The following is a 22,440-nucleotide window of genomic DNA, read 5'->3' as shown; positions in this document are numbered from 1 at the left end:
CCCTTCCACCTCTCACAATACTAGACAACACAGTATCAACAGTAGAGACCTTCAAATTTCTAGGTTCTATCATATCTCAAGACCTAAAATGGTCACCTAACATCAAAAACATCATCAAAAAAGCACAACAAAGAATGTTCTTTCTGCGCCAGCTCAGGAAGCTCAAACTGCCCAAGGAGCTGCTGATTCAGTTCTACAGAGGAATCATTGAGTTTGTCATCTGCACCTCTATAACTGTCTGGTTTGGTGCTGCAACCCAACAGGACCGACACAGACTTCAGAGGATAATCAGAATTGCAGAAAAAACAATTGCTGCCAATCTGCCTTCCATTGAGGACCTGTATACTGCACGAGTCAAAAAGAGGGCGGGTAAAATATTTACTGACCCCTCAAATCCTGGACACAAATTGTTTCAACTCCTACCCTCAAAACGTCGCTACAGAGCACTGCACACCAAGACTAGACACAAGAACAGTTTTTCCCCGAACGCCATCACTCTACTAAACAAATAATTCCCTCAACACTGTCAGACTTTCTACTAAATCTGCACTTCTATCCTACTAGTTTTTCTCATCATTCCTATCACCCATTTCCTCCCATGTTGACTGTATGACTGTAACTTGTTGCGTATATCCTAAGATTTTTATTAATATTCATTGCTTATTTGACCCCTATGACAATCATTAAGTGTTGTACCACATGATTCTTGACAAATGTATACAGTGTTCCCTCGATTTCCGCGGGGGATGCGTTCCGAGACCGCCCGCAAAAGTCGAATTTCCGTGAAGTAGAGATGCGGAAGTAAATACACCATTTTTGGCTATGGACAGTATCACAAGCCATCCCTTAACACTTTAAACCCCTAAATTACCATTTCCCATTCCCTTAACAACCATTTACTCACTATTATTACTGGTACTCACCATTAGTGATCCTGATATTTATAAACATAATTATTTATCAACAATAATTAATTTTTTTTGTTATTTATTTGCAAAAATTATTAGTTTGGCAATGACGTATGACGTCATAGGGCAGGAAAAACCGTGGTATAGAAAAAAATCCGCGATGTATTTTTTAATTAATATTTTTTGAAAAACCATGGTATAGGCTATCCGCGAAGTTTGAACCCGCGAAAATCAAGGGAACACTGTATTTTATTTTATGTACGTTGAGAGCATATGCACCAAGACAAATTCCTTGTGTGTCCAATCACACTTGGCCAATAAAATTCTATTCTATTCTATTCTATTCTATATATTTCTAAACTAAGCCCCCCTACCCCGACTTCCAATGTGTAGAGCCGTATTCTTAATTAATCCCAAAAATCTGGGGGGGGGATTTAAAAACCATATATATATATATAGCATGTATTTGCTGAATTTTTTTTACCTACATACATACATATATACAAAAAATAAGAACAGCAAAGGCCCAACACTATCAATACCTTGCAATGAAAGTCAATGAAAATTAAAAAAAGCTTCTTCCAGCACATAAATAACAAGAAGAAAATCAAGGAAACAGTCACCACACTAAAAAATGAAGACTGTAATGAAATTACAGACAACCAAGATAAAGCACAGTTGCTCAATGTCTACTTTGCATCAGTCTTCCCACAAAAAGGAACCACCAACTAACCAACCTGCAACTCAACTACAATAAACAGCCCCGGAAGCGAACTCAACACAGGTAAAAATAAAATAAGGGACTACTTGTGGGAATTCAATGAGTACAAATCGCCAGGACCAGACTGACTTCACCCCAGAGTCATAAAGTAACTGGCAGACATCATAGCGGAACCACTTCTCCTCATCTACCAAAAATCCTGGAGCAATGGAAACCTACCGGAAGACTGGAAACAAACTGATGTAGTCCCCATCCACAAAAAAGATAAAAAGACTGACCCAGGCAACTATAGATCTATCATTTTGACTTCTATACCTGGAAAAACACAGGAGAAAATAATAAAAAACAGCTTTGCCACTACCTAGAAACAGACAAGATAATATGCAACAGTCAACACAGATTTGTCAGAAACAAATCATGTCAAACCAATCTCATATCATTTTTCAACATCATAACCAAATCAGTAGACCAACGCAACGTAGTAGACCTCATATACCTGGACTTCAGCAAAGCTTTTGATAAAGCAGATCACAATCTCCTAATCCACAAATTAGAAAAAAATGGGATAGACTTCAACACACGCAGATGGATAAGCAGTTGGCTGACCAACCGTACCCAACGTGTTGTCCTCAACGGCTCCAAATCCACATGGAAGAAGGTAGGCAGTGGGGTACCACAGGGTTCTGTCCTGGGCCCTGTGCTGTTCAAAATTTTTATCAATGACCTAGACGAGGAAATAGAAGGGGAACTAATCAAATTTGCAGATGACACCAAGCTGACGGGGATATTCAAAACCTAGAGGATAGGCTCAAAATACAGAAAGGCCTAGACAGATTAAAGCTGTGGGCCCAAACCAACAATATGATGTTCAATGTTGAGAAGAGTACACCTAGGTAAAAAAAACCTAGACACACATGCAGTCTGGGAGAAACTCCACTTAGCAGTAGTGACTGTTAAAGAGATCTCGGAGTCTTGGTGGATAATCAACTAAACATGAGCCAGCAATGTGCAGCAGTGGCTAAAAACGCCAACACAATTTTAAGCTGCAGCAACAAGGGGATACACTCCAAGACCAGGGAGGTATTAACACCACTCTATAATGCCCTGGTCAGACCACATCTGGAATATTGCATTCAGTTCTGGTCACTACATTTCAAAAGAGACATTGAAACTCTAGAGAAGGTGCAAAAAAGAGCAACCAAAATGATTAGGGGACTAGAAACCAAGACTTATGAAGAGAAATTGCTGGAACTGGGCATGGATAGCCTTGAGAAAAGAAGAACCAGGGGGGACATGATAGCTGTGTACAGGTGCTTGAGGGGTTGCCACAGAGAGGAGGGGTCACACTAGTTTCTAGGGCAACACAGAGCCAGACGAGAATCAACGGTTGGAAGCAGACCAAGGAGAGATTCAACCTGGAAATAAGGAAGAACTTCCTGACGGTCAGAGTGATCAACCAGTGAAACAGCCTGCCAGAGGAGGTTGTGAACTCCCCAACTCTGGACACTTTCAAGGGAAGATTGGACTCTCATTTGGCTGGGGTGCTGTAGGATTTCCTGCCTAGGCAGGGGGTTGGACTTGATGACCTGCAAGGTCTCTTTCAACTCTAATTTATATATGTATGTGTGTGTGTGTGTGTGTGTGTGTTTATGTCGGATCACCCTGGTATATTGAAGGAACATCACAGCTCCTTTTTGCCTCTAGGCTGACAACTATATTCTGTATGTAGCAAAAAACATGTGATACATATATATATGGGTATGGCTAGCTGATGAAGCCAAAATAAGGCTGAAATAGATCTATCCTAGTCTCCCTTAATTTTCAAATTCAGCAAAAAAAAAAAAGTGATATATATATATGTGTGTGTGTGTGTGTGTGTGTTTGTGTGTATATATATATATATATATATATGTATGTGTATATATATATATATATATATATATATATATATATATATATATATACACATACATACATATATATATGTTTTCGTAGATTTTCACGGTTACAGGTATGACGGTTTTGGTATATTCGGGTTTCTTCCCATGTAGGATTTGGAAATTTCTGGCGACGTTTCCATGAGGTCCCACTCATCATCTTCAGGCTGGTGTTTCTGTCCTTGTTCTAGGGCGAACACAAGATCATCCAGCGACTGATCCGGTTCTGTGATGCCATACTACTAGTTTGGGTGAACAAGTCCAAAACCATCCCTGCATCAGGTATGAACATTCTGGCTGAGTTTGGAGTTTGCATAATATAATGAAAGTGACTTTCTTTGTACTTTCCTTCCTTAAATAAATGAAATCTACTCTACTGAATTCAATTGAACCTATTTGAAGAAACATTGTATTTAAATAATCAGACATTTCCCTGTATGGATATTGTTTAAAATATATGTATATAATTTTATAGCAAATAACTATTCATTAAATTATTAGGTATGTGATATTATTCTAATCTTTTATGATTTATGCCCCTGTATAAAACTGATTATGATATTGTGATAGAGTATTATGCTTTCACAAAAATCTTTAAAATCTTAGTTGTTTGATTTTTTTTTTTTGAGAAAAAATCTGTAAAACTTAAATGCTCAGAGTGCTGAGTTTCACTTTCAATTGTGACAGGAGATAATTTCTCACAATAGGAACGAATGCGTGCCATAGATTCACCAACACGGCTCTATATCAAACCTTTTGAACCAGAAGTATTCAGGTTTGTTGGGGGTTTGGGGATGACACTATGGAGTCCGGTAATGAGTTCCATGCTTCAACAACTCGGTTACTGAAGTCATATTTTTTACAGTCAAGTTTGGAGCGGTTAATATTAAGTTTAAATCTGTTGTGTGCTCTTGTGTTGTTGTGGTTGAAGCTAAAGTAGTCGCCGACAGACAGGACGTTGCAGCATATGAGCTTGTGGGCAATACTTAGATCTTGTTTAAGGCATCTTAGTTCTAGGCTTTCTAGGCCCAGGATTGAAAGTCTAGTCTCGTAAGGTATTCTGTTTTGAGTGGAGGAGTGAAGGGCTCTTCTGATGAAGTATCTTTGGACATTTTCAAGGGTGTTGATGTCTCAGATGCAATATGGGTTCCAAAACGATGACCTGTATTCGAGGATGGGTCTGGCAAAACTTTTGTAAGTTCTGGTAAGTAGTGTGAGATTGCCAGAGCAGAAGCTACATAGGATTAGGTTTACAACTCTTGAAGCCTTCTTGACTATGTTGTTGCAGTGGGCTTTGGCACTTAAATCTTTTGTTGTTAGTATACTGAGGTCTTTAATCGAGTGGGGATTATCTGTGATAATTTGATTATTCAGTTCGTATTTGGAGTTCAGATTCTTTTTCCCAATGTGTAGGACAGAGCATTTGCTAGTTGAGATTTGGAGTTGCCATGTGTTAGACCACTCAGAAACAGAGTTCAGGTCTTTTTGGAGAGTAGTTGTGTTGTCGGTGGTGTTGAAGAGTTTTACATCGTCGGCGAAGAGGACACAGTTGCTTGTGATGTAATCGCAAAGGTCATTGATGTAGAGAATGAAGAGCGTTGGTCCCAGTACACTACCTTGGGGAACACCACTTTTAACTGGGACGGGGGTGGATATGGTGCTTCCTATTTTGACCACTTGTTATCGGTTTGACAGGAATGCTGTAATCCAGCTGTGGAGGGATCCTGAGATGCCATAGGATTTGAGTTTTAGGAGTAGTTTGTTGTGGCACACTGAATCAAAGGCTTTGCAGAAGTCGATATAAATTGCAACTATAGATTTCCCTTGATCTAGATGAGTTGTCCATATATTTTTGCAGTGGAGGTGCTGCAGGTTGCTGGATAATATTTTTCTGAAACCAAATTGTTTGTTAGAAAGCAAATTATTAGTTTCTAGATAGAGAACAATTGATTGGTTTATAATTGATTCCATGACTTTGCATGGGACGCAGCATAGTGAAATGGGTCTGTAGTTAATGACAAGATTGAGGTCTCCTTTTTTGAAGATGGGGATGACCATTGCTTTCGACCATAGCTTAGGAAGTGTGCTGGTTCTGAAGGATTTTTCGAAAATTATGCTTAGTGGTTTAGCTATGGCAGAAGAGAGCTTTTTTAGGAAGTAAGCACAAAGACCATCTGGTCTGACTGATAGAGAAGGTTTAAGGTCATGTAATGTTTTTTTCAAATCGGTCTTCAGAGAAGTCTATTTGGGTTAGGTCATTGAGGGAGTTTGAGGTGCGATTGGTGAAATTTGGGGATGAGCCATTGCTGTTAACAAAGACAGAGCCAAAGAAAGAGTTGAGGAGGTTGGCTTTGGATGAATCATCGTGGTATTCTTTGTTGTTGGGTCCTTTGAGAGGCGGGATAAGTCTAGAGTCTTTGAGTTTATTGTTGACAAAGTTGTAGAAAGCTCTATTAGATTTGTGTAGGAGGTTTTCCTCTTGTTTGCTGTAGTAGTTTAGGCATTCTGCTTTTATTTGATTGCAAATGCTTTTATATCGGCTTTTGAAGTTGGAAACTTGTCCTTTTTTGTTTTTCCTCCAGAGAGATTTTTTTCTTGTTTGTAATTTTCTTATTGAGATGGGGAAGTTATTTTTTTTGTTTATGCTACATGTTAGAGGTACATGAAGTCTGATGATAATTTTCATTTCGATTAGGAACGTGTTGTAGTGGTCATCAGTAGTGTAGCATTCAGAGAATAGAGTTTTCCAGTTTAATGTTGAGAGGTGGGCTTCAATGAGTTCGTAGTTCGCTTTTTTGAAATTCAATTTTAGTGTTGTATTATTTTGGTGGATCATAGTATGGCTTAGGTTGAGGCTGAAGTTTATCATGCTGTGGTCGCTATTGGAAAATGGTTCTGTTATTTGTAAGCCATATATTGCACTTTTTCTGTTGCAGAAGATGAGATCCAGACAGTTATCAAGTCTGGTATTGTTAGTTACTAGTTGGTCGAGTCCCAGATAGTTGACAGTATTATATATAGTAGAATGGATGGATTCCGTGCTGCATTCATTTAAGGACCAGTTAATGTGTGGTAGGTTGAGGTCTCCGAGGAAAATAATGGGGTATAGGCAGTTGGTTGCCCACGTTAGTAATATGGATAATTTGTTAGCATGTTCGATGTCGTAGTCCGGGGCTCTATAGCAGAGTAAGAAGCGAATTGTGGTATTTAGGGATAAATCACAGAAAATAGTTTTGGGTACCGATAGATCCTGTGCAACTTAGAGGATTTTTAAGTTCAGCTATTTTTTGTAGAATATAGCTACTCTGCCTCCTCTGCGGGATTCACGGTCAGAGCGGAAAACATGGTAGTTTTTTGATGAGATAATGGAGTCTGGGTAGGAAGCATTTAGCCATGGTTCACATATAAAAATTATATCGAAGTTGGAGGTGTCAAGTAGAAGGAGGAATTCAGACATCTTGTTGACTAAACTTCTAGCATTTAATAGTTTACATTTGAGACTGGTCTTGTGTTGGGCATTGGTTTTGGGATGGTTAGAGGAAGTAAGGGGCATGCTTTCCTATTCTTTGTTTGAGGTGGTAGGGGTGTCCATTTGTTGTTGTGGGATGGTGGTCTGGCAGGTGTCAGTTTGATGTTGTGAGATGGTAGGTTGGGAGAAGTTAGACCGGAAGATGTAGGGAGAATTATGGGTTTTGGGTTTGATGCATTCCGTGCGGTAATCTATGTAAAGGTTTGTTTCACCAAGTTCATAGCATCCCTTGAGTTCTGCCCGTAGTTCGCGAGAGCGAATACGTTGGAGGAGAGAAAGATCTGGTCTGGATCTGAGTTTGTTGGAGGACTTGTTATTTCTGGCACTCATGTACTGTTTGGGTCTATACGACCCGGACCAAAAAAGGTTTATTTTAGGTACTTAACTTTGGTCTTTTTGAAAACTGTTTTCACTGGGATACTAATTTGAACTTTTCTGAACACAATGAGAGTAAAATTGACATGAAAAAAGTAATGCTTATATTATTACTTTGCTCGCAAAAGCCCACCCCTAGTGTTTTTGCAAACATTTTCCAATTTATAGATAGTTTAGCCTGCAAACTGCATTCAGTTTTGCTAATCTTGGTGTTGGATTAGTAGATTGAACATTTCTGAACAAAATGAAATGAAAATTGAACTGAAAAAATTGATGCTTATTTATGTATTTTGCTCATAAAAGGGCCACCCCCATTTTTTCCAAGCATGTCACTTTATAAATTTTTCTAGGCACCTAATTCCAAATATTTTCAATAACCTTGGCATTGAATTAACAGTTTGAACATTTATGAACATAATGAAATGAAAATTGAACTGAAAACATTGATGCTTATTTGTTTATTTTGCTCAGAAAAGCCCCCCACCATGCTGTCTTCAGTTTTTTCAGTTTATATACAAATTATGCGGTTAATTTCAAAATTACATACTTGTTTTTAGTAAAATGGATTTCTTTCATAAAATTAATTGTCTGGCCATCATGTACTTGCTTTTCAAAAGTATATTCCAAGTATTTTCAGCCAAATCTATATAAAAACTGAACATAATGGCCCACAGCAAGACCGAGGGGTGGGGGCCCTTTATGAGCAAAATAAACAAATAAGCATCTTTTTTTCAGCTCATTTCTATTTTCCTTATGATCAATAATGTTAAATTTAGTATACAACATCTCCTGCAAACTCGCAGACACAGAGAGGTGATATGCCGCATGGGAAAATGATATTTTATGGTAAAATGGGCATTGCTAAGCTGGTGCCACCTGCTGGAAAGGGGAAGAAAGCATTTGAAGTCTGGACTGACCACAAAAATCTGGAGGCCCTTAGCACCCTGCCCAAACAAGTCCACTGGCTCAGAAGTTCAACTGATTTAATTTTGTGCTAAAGCAATGGACCGAGGGGGGGGGGATTTCCTAGCTAACATCCTCTTCTGCACGCCCCAGTACAAATGCATATGGAAGGTGGTATAGACCAGTGATTTTCAACCTTTTTTGAGCCGCGGCACATTTTTTACATTTACAAAACCATGGGGCACAGTTGGGGGGGGGCTAAAAAAAGCTTGGACAAAAAATTCTCTCTCTTCCTCCCTTTCGCTCTATTTCTCTCTCCCTCTTTCTCTCCCTTCCTCTTTTTTCTCTCTTCCTTCTTTCCTCTTTTTTGCTCTCTTTCTCTCTCCCTCCCTCCCTCTATGTCTTTCTCTCTCCCACCTTCCCTCCCTCTCTCTCTCTCTTGCTTTCTTTCTTTCTTGCTCTCTCTCTTGCTTTCTTTCTCTCTTTCTCTCTTTCTCTCTTGCTTTCTTTCTTGCTCTGTCTCTTGCTTTCTTTCTCTCTTTTTCTTTCTTTCTTTCTCTCTCTCTCTTGCTTTCTTTCTCTCTTGTTCTCTGTCTCTCTTGCTTTCTCTCTCTCTCTTTCTTTCTTTCTTTCTTTCTCTCTCTCTCTTGCTTTCTTTCTCTTGTTCTCTGTCTCTCTTGCTTTCTTTCTCTCTCTTTCTTTCTTTCTTTCTTGCTCTCTCTCTTGCTTTCTTTCTCTCTTGTTCTCTTTCTCTCTTGCTTTCTTTCTCTCTCTTGCTTGCTTTCTCTCTTGTTTTCTTTCTCTCTTGCTCTTTCTTTCTCTCTCTTTCTCTTGTTTTCTTTCCCTCTCTGAGCTTCGCGGCACACCTGACCATGTCTCGCGGCACACTGGTTGAAAAACACTGGTATAGACAATGTTGTGGTTGGCTCCAGGCCAGCTCCTGTAGCTGGGGATTTTGATGTGGAACAATGGGAGTCATCTGTTTACAGAAGTCCAGTCTGGTTGCCAGATGCCTCAGACAGTGAAGCTGAATCACAGGCAGAGGAAGGCAGTGCAGAGGAAGAGACAGACAGGAGAATGGGTGCAGCCTGCCCACTAGCTAGCCCACCAGCTAGAGGGTTCTCGGACTCAGAAGGGGAGGATGTCATGAATAACCCTAACATGAATCCCCACGTGTGCAAGATCTTGGAAAGACAGGAACAGCTACGCAAGCGTAAAAACAGATAAGGGAGTGCAGCTGTTCAGAGGTAAATTATGCTGCTGAAACCCTGATATAAAAGGGAGGCTTGGAGTGCTGGGGGTGGGCGTTTATCATTGGTGTTTTTGGAAGAAAGAAGATTGTGCAGCATGGTTTGCATTCTGTTTTGGATTTCTGTGAACCCTGACACACTCAAGCAGGAAAAGGCTGTGCTGATTGGAGTGTGGAACTCTGACTTTATTGCCTCACAAATCACTCCTTGGCTCTGGCACAAGCCTAACCATGTCAGGTGAACTGTTGTGAGCAACTCTAACCTTTTGGGACTTGTAAAACAGTAATTGGTCTTGCATTCAATCAGACATTTAGCCTCTGTACATAACAGAGACTTTCTTGATTCAATTGTCCTCCCATCATGTGTTTTACTTGATTCTGGGCTTGCAATTAGCCAGGCAAAACAAAATAAATGCCCACCTATCAAACACATGCCATCCAAGTTTCGTGGCTTGCTATTGTTTTGCCATGTTTGTTTTGATTGCTGCTGTAAAAGACATGGAGGAAGTTCAGGCCATGTTTGTTGCCTTTCGTCAAGTGCTGACTCAAACTGTAGCAGACTCCAGGTCCAGGTGGGCCAATTGGCTCAGCCACTCCAGCCAGCCCCGCTGGTCCAGCAGGTCGTTCCAGCCCCACAGCCTTTGCCACGTCGGAAGTGTTTTGTGGTCATGCCGGAGAAGTTTTGTGGAGACTGCTGTCAATTTCTTGCTTTTCTCAGTCAGGTGCAGCTTTTCATTAATACCCGGCCCATGGACTTCCCTCTGGATGCAGAGAAGGTGACTTTCCTCTGCAGTTCACTCGCTGGTCCAGCTGTGGCGTGGGTGTCACCTCTGCTGGACTGCAATGATCCACTGCTGCAGGATTATGCTGCCTTTTGCAACTAGCTGCAGAGATAGTATGTGGACCCAGTGCAGGAGCAGACGGCCACGTGTGAGCTGAAACAGCTGAGGCAAGGCTCACAGCTGCTGCCCAAGTATATTAGTGACTTTCACGACCTCAGTGCTGAAATCCAGTGGAATGAGGAAGCATTGCTGGAGGTCTTTCAGGATGGCTTGTCAGAGGCCATGTTGGATGAGTTAGTTCATGAGGTCCTTCCTCGCACCTTAGATGCTATGGAGCAGCACTGCTTTGATACTGAGGCCAGGCTGCTGTCCCGAGAGGCTTGTCAGGCTGTGCTGGCATGCTGTGCTGGCACGCTTCTGACACCATGCCTCTGTCTCCTCTGTGTCGGAGGTGCCAGCCGGGCCCATCCAGTGTCTGGTTCCCATGCCCTGATGTTTCGAGCCAGCCCTGCCTCCATGTCTGGCAGTCCGTCCGGTTTCCGAGCCTTGCGAGGAACCTATGGAGTTGAGCTCTGTCAGATCCCATGTATCCACAATGGCAAAGGCTCATCAGCGTGCGACAGGCCTCTGTTTCTACTGTGGGGAAGCAGGCCATTTTGCCAGTTCTTGTCCTCGCAAGTGGCAGAGCACAGCAGCAGCAGCCGTCCCAGCTTCCCCAGTACCACCCATGACGACCACAGCTCCTGCCTCACCAGAGCCGGTTCCCATGTCTGTCCCACCTCTGTTGGATCCCCTGTCAGGAAATGAGGGGAGCCTGGTCTGGTGGCAATGCTAGGTCGGGCAGGTGTTTAGCCCTCTCCAGACTCTCTGGCCAATGACTCTGGCTTGTACCAACATTTAACTCTTGACGTCCAGTTCCTGTTACCTTATGGCTTATGCCCTCGTGGACTTGGGGGCCACCACAAACTTTTTGTATGAGGCCTTTGCTCAGCGTCATTCCCTGCCATTGTGCCCTGCTAACCCTGCTCTCATGGTTGAGACCATCAATGGGTGAGTCTTGCTTTCTGGGCCCATCCGTTTCCAGACCCAGCCAGTGAGCCTGGCCATCGGAACTCATGAGGAGGCCCTCCAGTTCTATGTGTCTCGAGGTCTCCATTTCCCTGTGGTCCTGGGATTGTCTTGGTTGCGAGCGCACGATCCCCATGTGGTGTGCTTCCAGAGCTGCTTGTCATTCCCGAGCTTGCAGTGTGTGAACCACCACCATCATGTCTGCATTGCTCAGGGGACTGGGTCCCCCGAGGTCTCCTTGCCAGCCTGCCTCGAGGAGTTTGCCGACGTCCTCGACGAGAAGGAGGTGGATTGGCTACCACCACACCGGCCGTATGACTGCGCCATTGACCTCCTCCATGCTGCCAAGCTCCCTGCCACCAAACTCCCCACCGATCAGTTGTACTCCATATTTGACCCCAAGCTCATGGCCCTCAAGGACTTCATTGACAAGAACCTAGCCAAAGGGTTCATCAAGCCCTTGACCTCGCCCCACTCTGCACCTGTTTTGTTTGTAAAGAAGACTGGGGATCTGAGACTGTGTTGCAACTACTGGCAGCTCAATGCCATCACCCTGCACAACCGGTACCCATTGCCATTGATCTCAGAACTCATGGAGCATCTGCAATCTGCCAAGGTCTTCACCAACACCGATTTGCGGAGCACGTACAACCTGGTGCGGATCCGACTGTGGGATGAGTGGAAAACGGCATTCAAAACCCAGTACAGGCACTTCAAGTACACGGTCATGCCCTTCGGTCTCACCAACGCCCCGGTGGTCTTCCAGCATCTGATGAACGATGTCTTCTGAAATATAGTGGACCACTTTGTTGTCATTTACCTCAATGACATCTTGATTTATTCCCCCTCACAGTCCAGTCACCTGCAGTATTTACACTGCGTCTTGCAGTGCTTGCATAACGCCAAGCTGGAGAAATGCCAGTTTTTTCAAACAACCATTGAGTTCCTGGGGCACATCATTTCTCCAGAGTGCGTTGCTATGGACCCAGGCAAGGTGTCGGCTCTGAAAACTTGCCAACCCCTGCAGTGAGTGAAGGACTTGCAGAGGCTGTTGGGCTTTGCGAATTACTATCGCACATTTATCCCAGGCTTCGCCATCTTGACCGCACCCCTTACCCAGCTTCTGCAGAAAAAAGTGCCATTCCAGTGGTGGTGATCAGCCCCGACTGTCCACAGTCATTATCGGATGGTCTGCTCCAGTACCGCGGACAGCTGTACATCCTGGCAGGCCCGCCCTGTGGCCTGATCAAGCCTAGTACCATGACAATGACACCGCTGGTCACTTTGGACTGTTCAAGACTTTTGAGCTGGTGTCACAGACATTTTAGTGACCTTGGCTTCACAATGATGTAATTGTACATGAACACCTGTGTGTGTTGCCATCAGGCCAAGTCCACCACAGGAACCCCACTGGGTTTGCTGCAGCCTTTGCTGAGGCCCAAGAGGCTTTGGGGGGTCTGTTTCCATGGACTTTGTGACCCATCTGCCCCTGTCTTTGGGGTTCACAATGGTGATGGTGGTGGTGGACATGTTAACAAAAATGGCTCACATCATCCCCTGTTGACGAAGGCTCACAGTTAAAGTCACTACCCAGCTTTTTATTCAACATGTTTTCTGGCTCCATGGCCTTCCGGACATGGGGACCCAGTTCACGACGCAGTTCTGGAAGGAACTCATGTCGGCCTTGCAGGTGCAGATCTGCCTGGTGTCCACGCAGCAGCCCCAGACCAATGGTGGCACTGAGAAGGTCATTGGCATTCTTGAGCAATATCTGCACTGCTTTGTGTCAGACTGGCAGTCCGAATGGTCACAATACCTCTCAGTGGCCAATAATTCCCAACACACGTCAATGCAGACCACCCCCTTTCATGCCAACTATCGATATCATCCCTGTTTTTTCCCACTGACACTCTTGGATTCTCCAGTCCCAGCTGCCGAGGAGTTCCTGTCTGAGCTACAGTCGGTGCACGAGATGGTCAAGAGATACCTCAATAAAGCTAAGAAGGACTACAAGAGGTATGCCGACTGCTCCTGTCATGACGTTCCCCCCGTTGGCTGTCAGAGACCGAGTGTGGCTGTCCACCAAGTACATCTCATCTGAATCGCCACGCAGGAAGCTGGATCTGCGATCCATGGGTCCTTTCCCTGTCAAGCACATCCTCAATGCTGTGGCCTACCATTTGACCCTGCTTGCCTCCCTGAGGATTCACCCGATGTTCCATCACTCCCTCTTGGTTCTCGTTAATCCTGATTGCCCACTTCATCCTGGTCTCCCAGCACCGCCTGCACCTTGTGTTCATCATACAAGGTCTAAAGAATGGACAACGCTCTGAAACAAAAGACTTTTGATTTTAGAAGGGCACGATTTACAGATAGGATGGCATTCATTTGTATGGTATGGAAAACAGACTATACATAGGTACGTTCAAAGACATAGCATTAGAAACTCTTTAATTGAAACTTGGGGGAAAAATTAAAAACAAACATTATTCTAGAGTACCTTATTGGACTGCACCTTTGGAAGCTCAGATACACCCCAGCAGAGTACAGTGGAATAAAATTTCAAGATATAAAGATTTAATAGGACAGTCAAAAGGGTTGAAAACAATGATAGAACTAGAAAAACAAGGTATAAACCTTGATTGGTATACATATATACAATTACAGGCAAGATATAATGAAGATAATAAAGAAGAAGAAGGTATAAATCTTGAAAAAACTAAACTAGATGAAATTTTGTTTGGCTCAGATGAGCATATGATAAAAAAGTTTTATGGCTATTTTTTATCTATTGATTTAGAATTTGAACAAGTTAAAGATACAATGATAAAGTAGATGAAGAATATAGAATATTCAATAGATAGAAATAAGTGGCAACAAATTTGGGAAAGAAATTATGAAATGTCAATGTCAACAGTGTATAAGGAGAATATATATAAGATGTTTTATAGATGGTATATGACACCAGAAAGATTAGCAAAAATGTTTAAGAATAGGTCAATGAAATGCTGGAAATGTAATCAGTTACTAGGCTCTTTTTATCATATGTGGTGGACATGCACAGAAGTTAAGAAATTTTGGAAAGAGATTCAGCAATGGATACAGAAGATTCTGAAAAAGACTATTGAATTTAAACCAGAAATATTCTTATTAGGTATTTTACCAGAAAATTTTAATAAAGAAGAAACATATTTGATTTTACATATTTTAACAGCAGCTAGAATAGCATATGCATAAAATTGGAAGCTGAATAAAATTCCAGACAAAAGAGAAATAATACATAAAATCTGAGACTGTGCTGAAATGAATAGGCTTACTTTAAAACTTAAAGATAAAGAGGAGTGTGATTACTATAAGATTTGGGGAGTTTTATGAATGGTTGGAAATTAAAAATAATTGAGAAGTACCGTATTTTCCGGCGTATAAGACAACTTTTTAACCCCTGAAAATCTTTTCCAAAGTGGGGGGTCGTCTTATACGCCGGATACTGCGCCCATTCGGTGCCGAAGTCATTCATACGCAGCAGCCACAGCTGCGGGCGGGAGGAGGCCGGGAGCGGGATTGAGGAGGGGGGGAGCGGACCTGCGCTCACTTTCGGCTCCGGGGACTGCGGGTGGCTATGGCGCCGAAAGGAAAAAGAAGTTGCTGAGCGTCTCTTCGTCGTAAACCCGACGGGAGGCGATGCCGTAAGACGCCGTCTCCTCGAGCGCTCCCTTGCCGGCCGAAAGCTCCCCGAACTCCCGCCTGTGAAGAGAAACCAAAGGGGAAAATAAAAAAACAAGGCGTCGGGCGAGCGCCAACCGATTCCGGAGCTCCCTCGCCGGCTTCATCGACGCGCTGCTGTTGCTGCTGTCGCTGCCGCCTGAGGCGGCGGCACTCGAATCTGGCGTGGTAGAAAATCTTTGCCTGCCTCCAGATTTTCCACCACGCCAGATTCGAGTGCCGCCACCTCAGGCGGCAGCGACAGCAGCACATCGATGAAGCCGGTGAGGGAGCTCCGGAATCGGTTGGCGCTTGCCCGACGCCTTGTTTTTTCATTTCCCCCTTTGGTTTCTCTTCACAGGCGGGAGTTTGGGAGGCAAGGGAGCGCTCGAGGAGACAGCGTCTTGCGGCATCGCCTCCCGTCGGGTTTACGACGAAGGGACGCTCAGCAACTTCTTTTTCCTTTCGGCGCCGTAGCCACCCGCAGTCCCCGGAGCCGAAAGTGAGCGCGGGTCCGCTCCGCCCGCCCGGTTTGCAAGCGGGGCTTCCATTCAGGACGGGGGCAGGAGGGAGGGAGGGAAGGGAAACGCGGCCCTTTGCCTCAGCCCGCCGGCTCCACCAACACCCCATTTCTCGCTCGCTCGCTCGTTCCTCCCCCCCTTCCTTTCCCTCGCCACCGGAGCACAGAAGGGGAGCGAAGGCATGTGCGTCAGAAGAGGGGTAGTCTTATACGGCCAGTATATCTCAAATTCTATATTTTAACTAGAAAAGTTAGGGGGTCGTCTTATACACCCAGTCGTCTTATACGCCGGAAAATACGGTATTTTCTTTTACTTATTTTTGAAGAAATATATGATGATGTAATTTTAATCTATTAAAAACCCAGATAACGAAAGAAGGACTGGTGGCAGCGTTGGATAAGGAGTCAACACAGAAATGAAAGGATTAAATTAGATATTGAGTTAAGATGTTAAGATGTTTATATTTTATTATAAATAGAAAAAGGGAATATAAGGGACTGGATTTTATAATATTGTTATTTGTAGATGAAATATATCTCTTGTGTGGTTAATTTTAAATAACTTAGAAAAGAAGAGGATAAAAAGTACATATTGAAAGTATTATTAGCACTTTTTTCTCTCTCTGAATGTTTAACATATCTAAGAAATATTATTAATTATTATTTTAAGAATTGATTCTGTGTTTTTTTATTGCATATGTTGTTTTATTGTATTGTGAAAGAAAAATAAAGAAAAAATTTATACCCCCAAAAACAGAGGGGGGAGAGAGAAAGAGGGGGAGAGAGAAAGAGAGAAAGCAAGCAAGAGAGGGAGAGAGAAAGAGAGTGAGAGAGAGAGTGAGAGAGAGAAAGCAAGAGAGAGAGAAGAGAGGAAGGAAGAGAGAGAGAGAAATGAGAGCAAAATGGGAAGAAAAAAGAGAAATGAGAAAATGATTGAGGTAGAGAATGAGAGGAAAGAGAAAAAAACAAAAAGAGAGAGAATTGACTCTTGATTTAAAGCATATGGTAAAAAGCACCCAAATAATAACAGAGAAAAAAAACCCAGCCCTCAACTGTTTTTGGAAATGGTTCAAGAGTTCACACACACACACACACACACAGACACAAGGGGGAAGAGACATGGATGGAAAAAGAGAGAAGAAGTGAGAGAGGGAAGGAATGAGAGAAAAAGGGAGGAAGAGGGAGAAATGAGAAACAAATGAGGAGGAGAGATAGGAGAGGTACCCAGAATTTTTCCCCCTATTTATTATTTATTTATTTATTTTTCTATGCCGCCCAGTCCCAAAGAGACTGCCGCTCAGACACTATACTTTTCTACCCACACCGAAAAAAAATTAGAGGGAACATTGACCCACCACCCTGGACTGCTACAATTGGTGGCAGAGCTAATGAGGCCATGATAGGAAATCACAATGGACTTTATAGTGGAGTTGCCAAAGTGCAAGGGGGACACTGAGATCTGGACTGTGATTGACCTACCATGTTTCCCTGAAAATAAAAGTGCTTATATTTTTTGATGTGTGGAGCAAGATGGGGCTCCTTTTGCCATCTCTTCTCCCCCACTTAATGGTTATGGCAGGGATTCCTGCCCCTCGCTTAGCCACTTGCGCTCTTTGTGGATGCTATTTGGGGGTTGCAGGTGGGGAGGGGTGAGGCTGGGGAGAAGGAAAACATGCATCTTACCTGACTTCCAGCCCTGTCACATTTCTTGCTATTGTATGCAGGAAAACAAATTGTATGATTAAAAAAACTTCTCATGAGTTCAATCAATTAATTCCAACTTCTCTTTTAACCATGCAACTTGTTTCCCTACACTTTACGACAACAAATGAGAAGGAGCTGGAAGTCAGATAAGTCTGCAGAAGGAGCCCCATCTTCCACATGCCCCAATGGCAGCAGCAGTCTATATGCTTCCCTTCCCCACCATCTCTTTATTAAAAGCGGTGGCAGGTGGGGCGAGATGGGGCATGAGAGAAGCAACACACATGGAGTGAGATGGGGCTCCCCTTGCCATCAGTTCTCCCCCTTTGTCAGCATGGCAGGGCTTCCTGCCCCTCACTTAGCCACCCGCCCCCTTTATGGATGCAACCTGCACCCCCCTCAATAGAGAGACGGGTGCAGGGTCAGAAGGATGTGGGCATGGAAGTTCAGTGGGAAACAAAGGGAGCACTGTGGAAAAGGAAGTTAGGCAGGCTTTGGGCACATGTTGAAATGATGGCTGGGAGGGAAAAGGGTGGGGGTGAGGGGGAGGGCGGTGGGTTAGAACCATTCCTTGAGTGTCTGGAGTGCAACCTGCATGGCATCTGGGACTGCTAGGGGAGGTTTGCCTGGCAGAGAGGTGGGAGTAGAGTGGGAGTTTGCAGGTGAGGGGGATGGATGGATGTAGGTGGGCGAGCACCAAGATCGCTGGGGAGATTCCCACCTTTGGTTGCCCCAGTTGCTAGGTCACAGCACAGTGTGAAGAGCAATGAGTTATGCGTGTAAAGTGAAGTTACAGAAGATGCAGAAATGACTATTTTTTTAAAAAAATGTTTTTTATTTTTTATTTTTTACAAAGATCAAATAAATGAGAGAAAGATACAGAGAGCAAAATGAGAAAAAGAGAGAGAGATAAGAGACAGACACACACAGAGAGACATGAGAGACAGAAAGAGAGAGATACAGAGGCAGAAAAAGAGAAAGAGAGAGACAAGAGAAATGAGAGAGAGAAACAGAGCAAGAGAGTGAAATAGAGCAATAGAGAAAAAGAGCTACAGAGAGAGAGAGAGAAACAGAGAGGGAGAGAGAGGTTTCAGAGAGATACAAAGAGATATATGGGAGTGATACAGAGAGGTATATGAGAGATAAAGAGGGGAAATTGAGCGATAGAGAAAGACAAAGAGAAGGGGAGAGATGAAAGTGAAACATACAGAGAGAGATGGGAGAGAGAAAGATATAAAAAGAGAGAGAGATAAAAGAGAGAGAGAGAGCAAAAGAGACAGAGAGAGGGAGAAAAGATGAGAGATCCTGGTGTTTTGTTTTCTTTGGGAAATGGGTCTAAATGGCTCTGAGTGTTTAAGGTTGCAGAAACAGGAGGCCAAGCTAAGTGCCTGAAGGATCCCATCTCATCTAGGTGCTTCAGTGAGTGGTGTTCTGGACTCATATTAATGGTCCATAGGATTTTAAATTATAAATTTAGTGATCCCTGAGGTCTGAAAGATTGGTGATTCCCAGTCTAAACTATGCATTACGGCTTAGGAAAACATGGCCCTCCAAATGAAGTAGGAATACAATTCTTATTATCCATGGGCACTGTCCATGCTAACCAGGGCAATGAGGATTGGAGTCCAACAATATATAGAAGGTTTCAATGGAAGAGAATGTCTGTAGTTTAGGCCTGAGTGATCAAGTTCTGAGCATCAAGAACTCTACATTTAGAAAAGTTTCGTCATGCTTTAAAGCATCATCATCACTTAGTTATCGTTTAATTGATTTTCCAGTACATAGTAGGGGTTGGACTAGATGGCCTTTGTGGTCCTGTCCAATTTCAGCCTACACAATACGTCTTTATGAATCAGCACAATCTTTATATATCACAGCTAAAGTTATATTCACTCAAATCTAAGCCAAGGCGATGCAGGCATTTTAAAGATAAACTGTTATGGTGAAACCTTGTATTAAAAATATCCCACCAGCATTTGGTATGTATATAATATACCTTGCATTCCTTTCAACAGAACAAGGTCACTATGCAATGACAAGACTCATCACAGCCTTCTTTTTTCAGTGCACCTGTAACCATGGCAACTTTGGAGATGATTCTGATTTGGGATTGAAAAAGAGGGGGGAAATCAGCACAGAACTGATGGGCATGTCACATCGTAGATATCTTGGGACACATTTTTAATTATTGGGTGTATTTAATTACTATTGCAGCTTCTTTTTTGGTAAGTTGCTTTTCTGTAAGTTAAATGGCTCATTGGACACCAAATTCGCTCTTTATTTAAGCCAAATTGATTCCTAATGGTAGACATCAAATTTGCTGGATGATTTATGTGAAATGATTTTTGGAGATATCCAAAACTAAACTGCTTTGTTGGTTAAGTCCCTTGAGTTCATTCATAAGGGTAATTTTTAGCATAATGCTCCCCCCTTTTCTATTTTCCTCACAACAACATCTCTTGAAGGTGGATTGGGCTGAGACAGGGTCACTGTCCTAAAGTCACCCAGCTGGCTTCCATTTTTACCATAGAAACATAGAAACATAGAAGACTGACAGCAGAAAAAGACCTCATGATCCATCTAGTCTGCCCTTATACTATTTTTTGTATTTTATCTTAGGATGGATATATGTTTATCCTGGGCATGTTTAAATTCAGTTACTGTGGATTTACCGATCACGTCTGCTGGAAATTTGAACCAAGGATCTACTACTCTTTCAGTAAAATAATATTTTCTCATGTTGCTTTTGATCTTTTCCCCAACTAACCATATTTTCCATAGTATAAGACACACCGGAGTATAAGACGCACCTAGGAGGAAAACAAGAAAAAAAGTATTCTGAGCCAAATGGTGTAGTAACATATTGTTTAACAAAATACCAATATAGCAGAATACTTTTTACTATGTATACTTTTACAACCATGTATACTTTTTACAACCATGTAAAGTCAACAGCAGTATTAAGAACCATCATCACTATCATTAACAAATAAGGAGAGATTTTAAGGTTGAAGCACTCTAATTTTCTAGAAACCCCAAGAACTCCTCATCATTGCTGGTATCAGAGTTTCTGCAGCTCAGTTGTTCACAATCACTTTCTTCACTATCTTCATAAAGGATATCATCTTCCATTTAAGTTCCATCTAAGGCATTGCTAATGCCACATTTTTTGAAAGACCATGTAATAATTTCATCCTTCACTGAGTTCAATGATGTTTTCACTCATTCACAAGCTTGAGTTATAGTGGGCTTCCTCATTAGACCAGAGGATGTCAGATCATGATTACCAGCAGCCATTCATTTGTTCCACTCTTCTCGCATGTACAATTTGAATGGCTTGTTGATGAAAATGTCAAGAGGTTGCAACTGGATGGTAAGACCCTTAAAGTTGCCAAATTTGAAAACACCTGGCTAAGGGATTAGGGTGCAAGGGTCTTCAAACTTGGCAACTTTAAGACTTATGAACTTCAACTTCCATTCCTGAGCTAATCCTCCTCCAACGGTGGCCCCTTTGCTATTTGAACTTCTCAGCTCTATTTACAAACAGCCATAAACATTATCACCGGAGATTCAGGAAAGAAAGATCAAAAGGGGAGATAGCAAAATTACGGCACTTCTTTCACCTATTGGAACTGGCAGAGCAGAAGAGATTGAAATGGCAGCTTCACTGGAGATCTCGTCTGCTCTGCCAGTTCCAATAGATGAAAGAAGTACCATAATTTTCCTATCTCCCCTTTTGATCTTCCTTTCCTGAATCTCCAGTGAGGAATGCAAGGATGCAGGCAAATGAAACAATTTCCTTCCTTCCTAGTTACCATGTGCCAGATATATTGGTAATCCAAATGAGTGTGCATGTGGTCATACTGCTGCTGACTCTGGCTGCAGCCCAGGGAATCATCCTGTTGCCTGCATGTCTTTTCTCCTTCCTTCCTAGCCTGTCAGTTGGCTCGCTAGGGCAGCAGCGGTGGCAGCTCCTCAGGCAGTCTGGAACAGGCTTTGTGCAGGAAGGGCAGCTGCATTTTTTTGGTAGCAGTGGTGGGAAGGGCTCACTTTGGGCAGCAAGGGTGGCAGCAGCTGCTCTTCCTCAAACAGATGAGGGGTGGTGGGATGGCTTAGATGGTAAGGTGTGACAGGGGTCCTCGGCCCTCAGCTAACAGAACCCTTTCACCTTTTTGGTTGGTGGTTGGATCAATCTCCTGGAATACCGCCAATCAGCTGTCTGTTGCCACCCATTGCTGCTATTACTGCATCCAGTGTATTTCAGAATGGGCTAAATAGAGGTAGTCCTTGGCTTACAACCATTTGTTTAGCCACTACTCAACAGCAGTACTGAAAAAAATGACTTAGGAATTACCTTCACACTTATGACAGCTGCAGTATCCCAACATCAATATTCAAGCATATAGCAACTGGCATGTATTTAAGACGGTTGTAGTATTGATCTGAATTTGAGTACTTAGCAACTGGAATGTATTTATAATGGTTGCATTATTCCAGAGTCATATGATTTTCATTTGCTCCCTTCCCAGATGGTTTCCAACAAGCAAAATCAATGGGGGCAGCGGGACTCATTTAATGACTGCAGGATTCCCTGAACAACTGCACTGATTTGTTTAACAACTGAGGCAAAAATGTCAAACATTGGACATGACTCTCTTAACAATAACTTTGTTTAGCAACAAAAGTCTGGTCCCAATTATGATTGTAAGTTAGGAAGTACTAGTACTAGCATTTTCTTGGAAGCGTTATTTATTTATTATTTATTATTAGATTTATATGCCTCCCTTCTCCGAGGACTCTAATCTATAGCTAATCTATAGCTAATCTATAACATAGATTAGCTTTAATTTCACATGCCTTACATTGGAACACAGCTGGGCCTTTGGCTCTTCCTAGATTGATTGATTGATTGATTGATTGATTGATTGCCATTTAAGTCAGTGTTGACTCATTGCAACTGCCTGTCCCTCCTGTGTTTGCCATTGCCTACTTCCTAGAGTTGAGAGTGGTCATTCAGGTCATTCAGCTGACTTTGTGCCTAAGTG

The 22,440-nt window shown here is 42.7% G+C and overlaps 1 protein-coding gene across 1 annotated transcript in view; it reads right to left on the bottom strand.

The window, feature by feature from the left end:
• Positions 1-22,440, bottom strand: part of POMGNT2 (protein O-linked mannose N-acetylglucosaminyltransferase 2 (beta 1,4-)) — a 130,349-nt gene that overhangs the window by 27,234 nt on the left and 80,675 nt on the right. The window lies entirely within an intron of this gene.

Source organism: Erythrolamprus reginae, chromosome Z, assembly GCF_031021105.1.
Source record: "Erythrolamprus reginae isolate rEryReg1 chromosome Z, rEryReg1.hap1, whole genome shotgun sequence".
Taxonomy (NCBI): Eukaryota; Metazoa; Chordata; class Lepidosauria; order Squamata; family Dipsadidae; genus Erythrolamprus; species Erythrolamprus reginae.
This window is presented reverse-complemented; position numbering and strand designations above follow the sequence as displayed.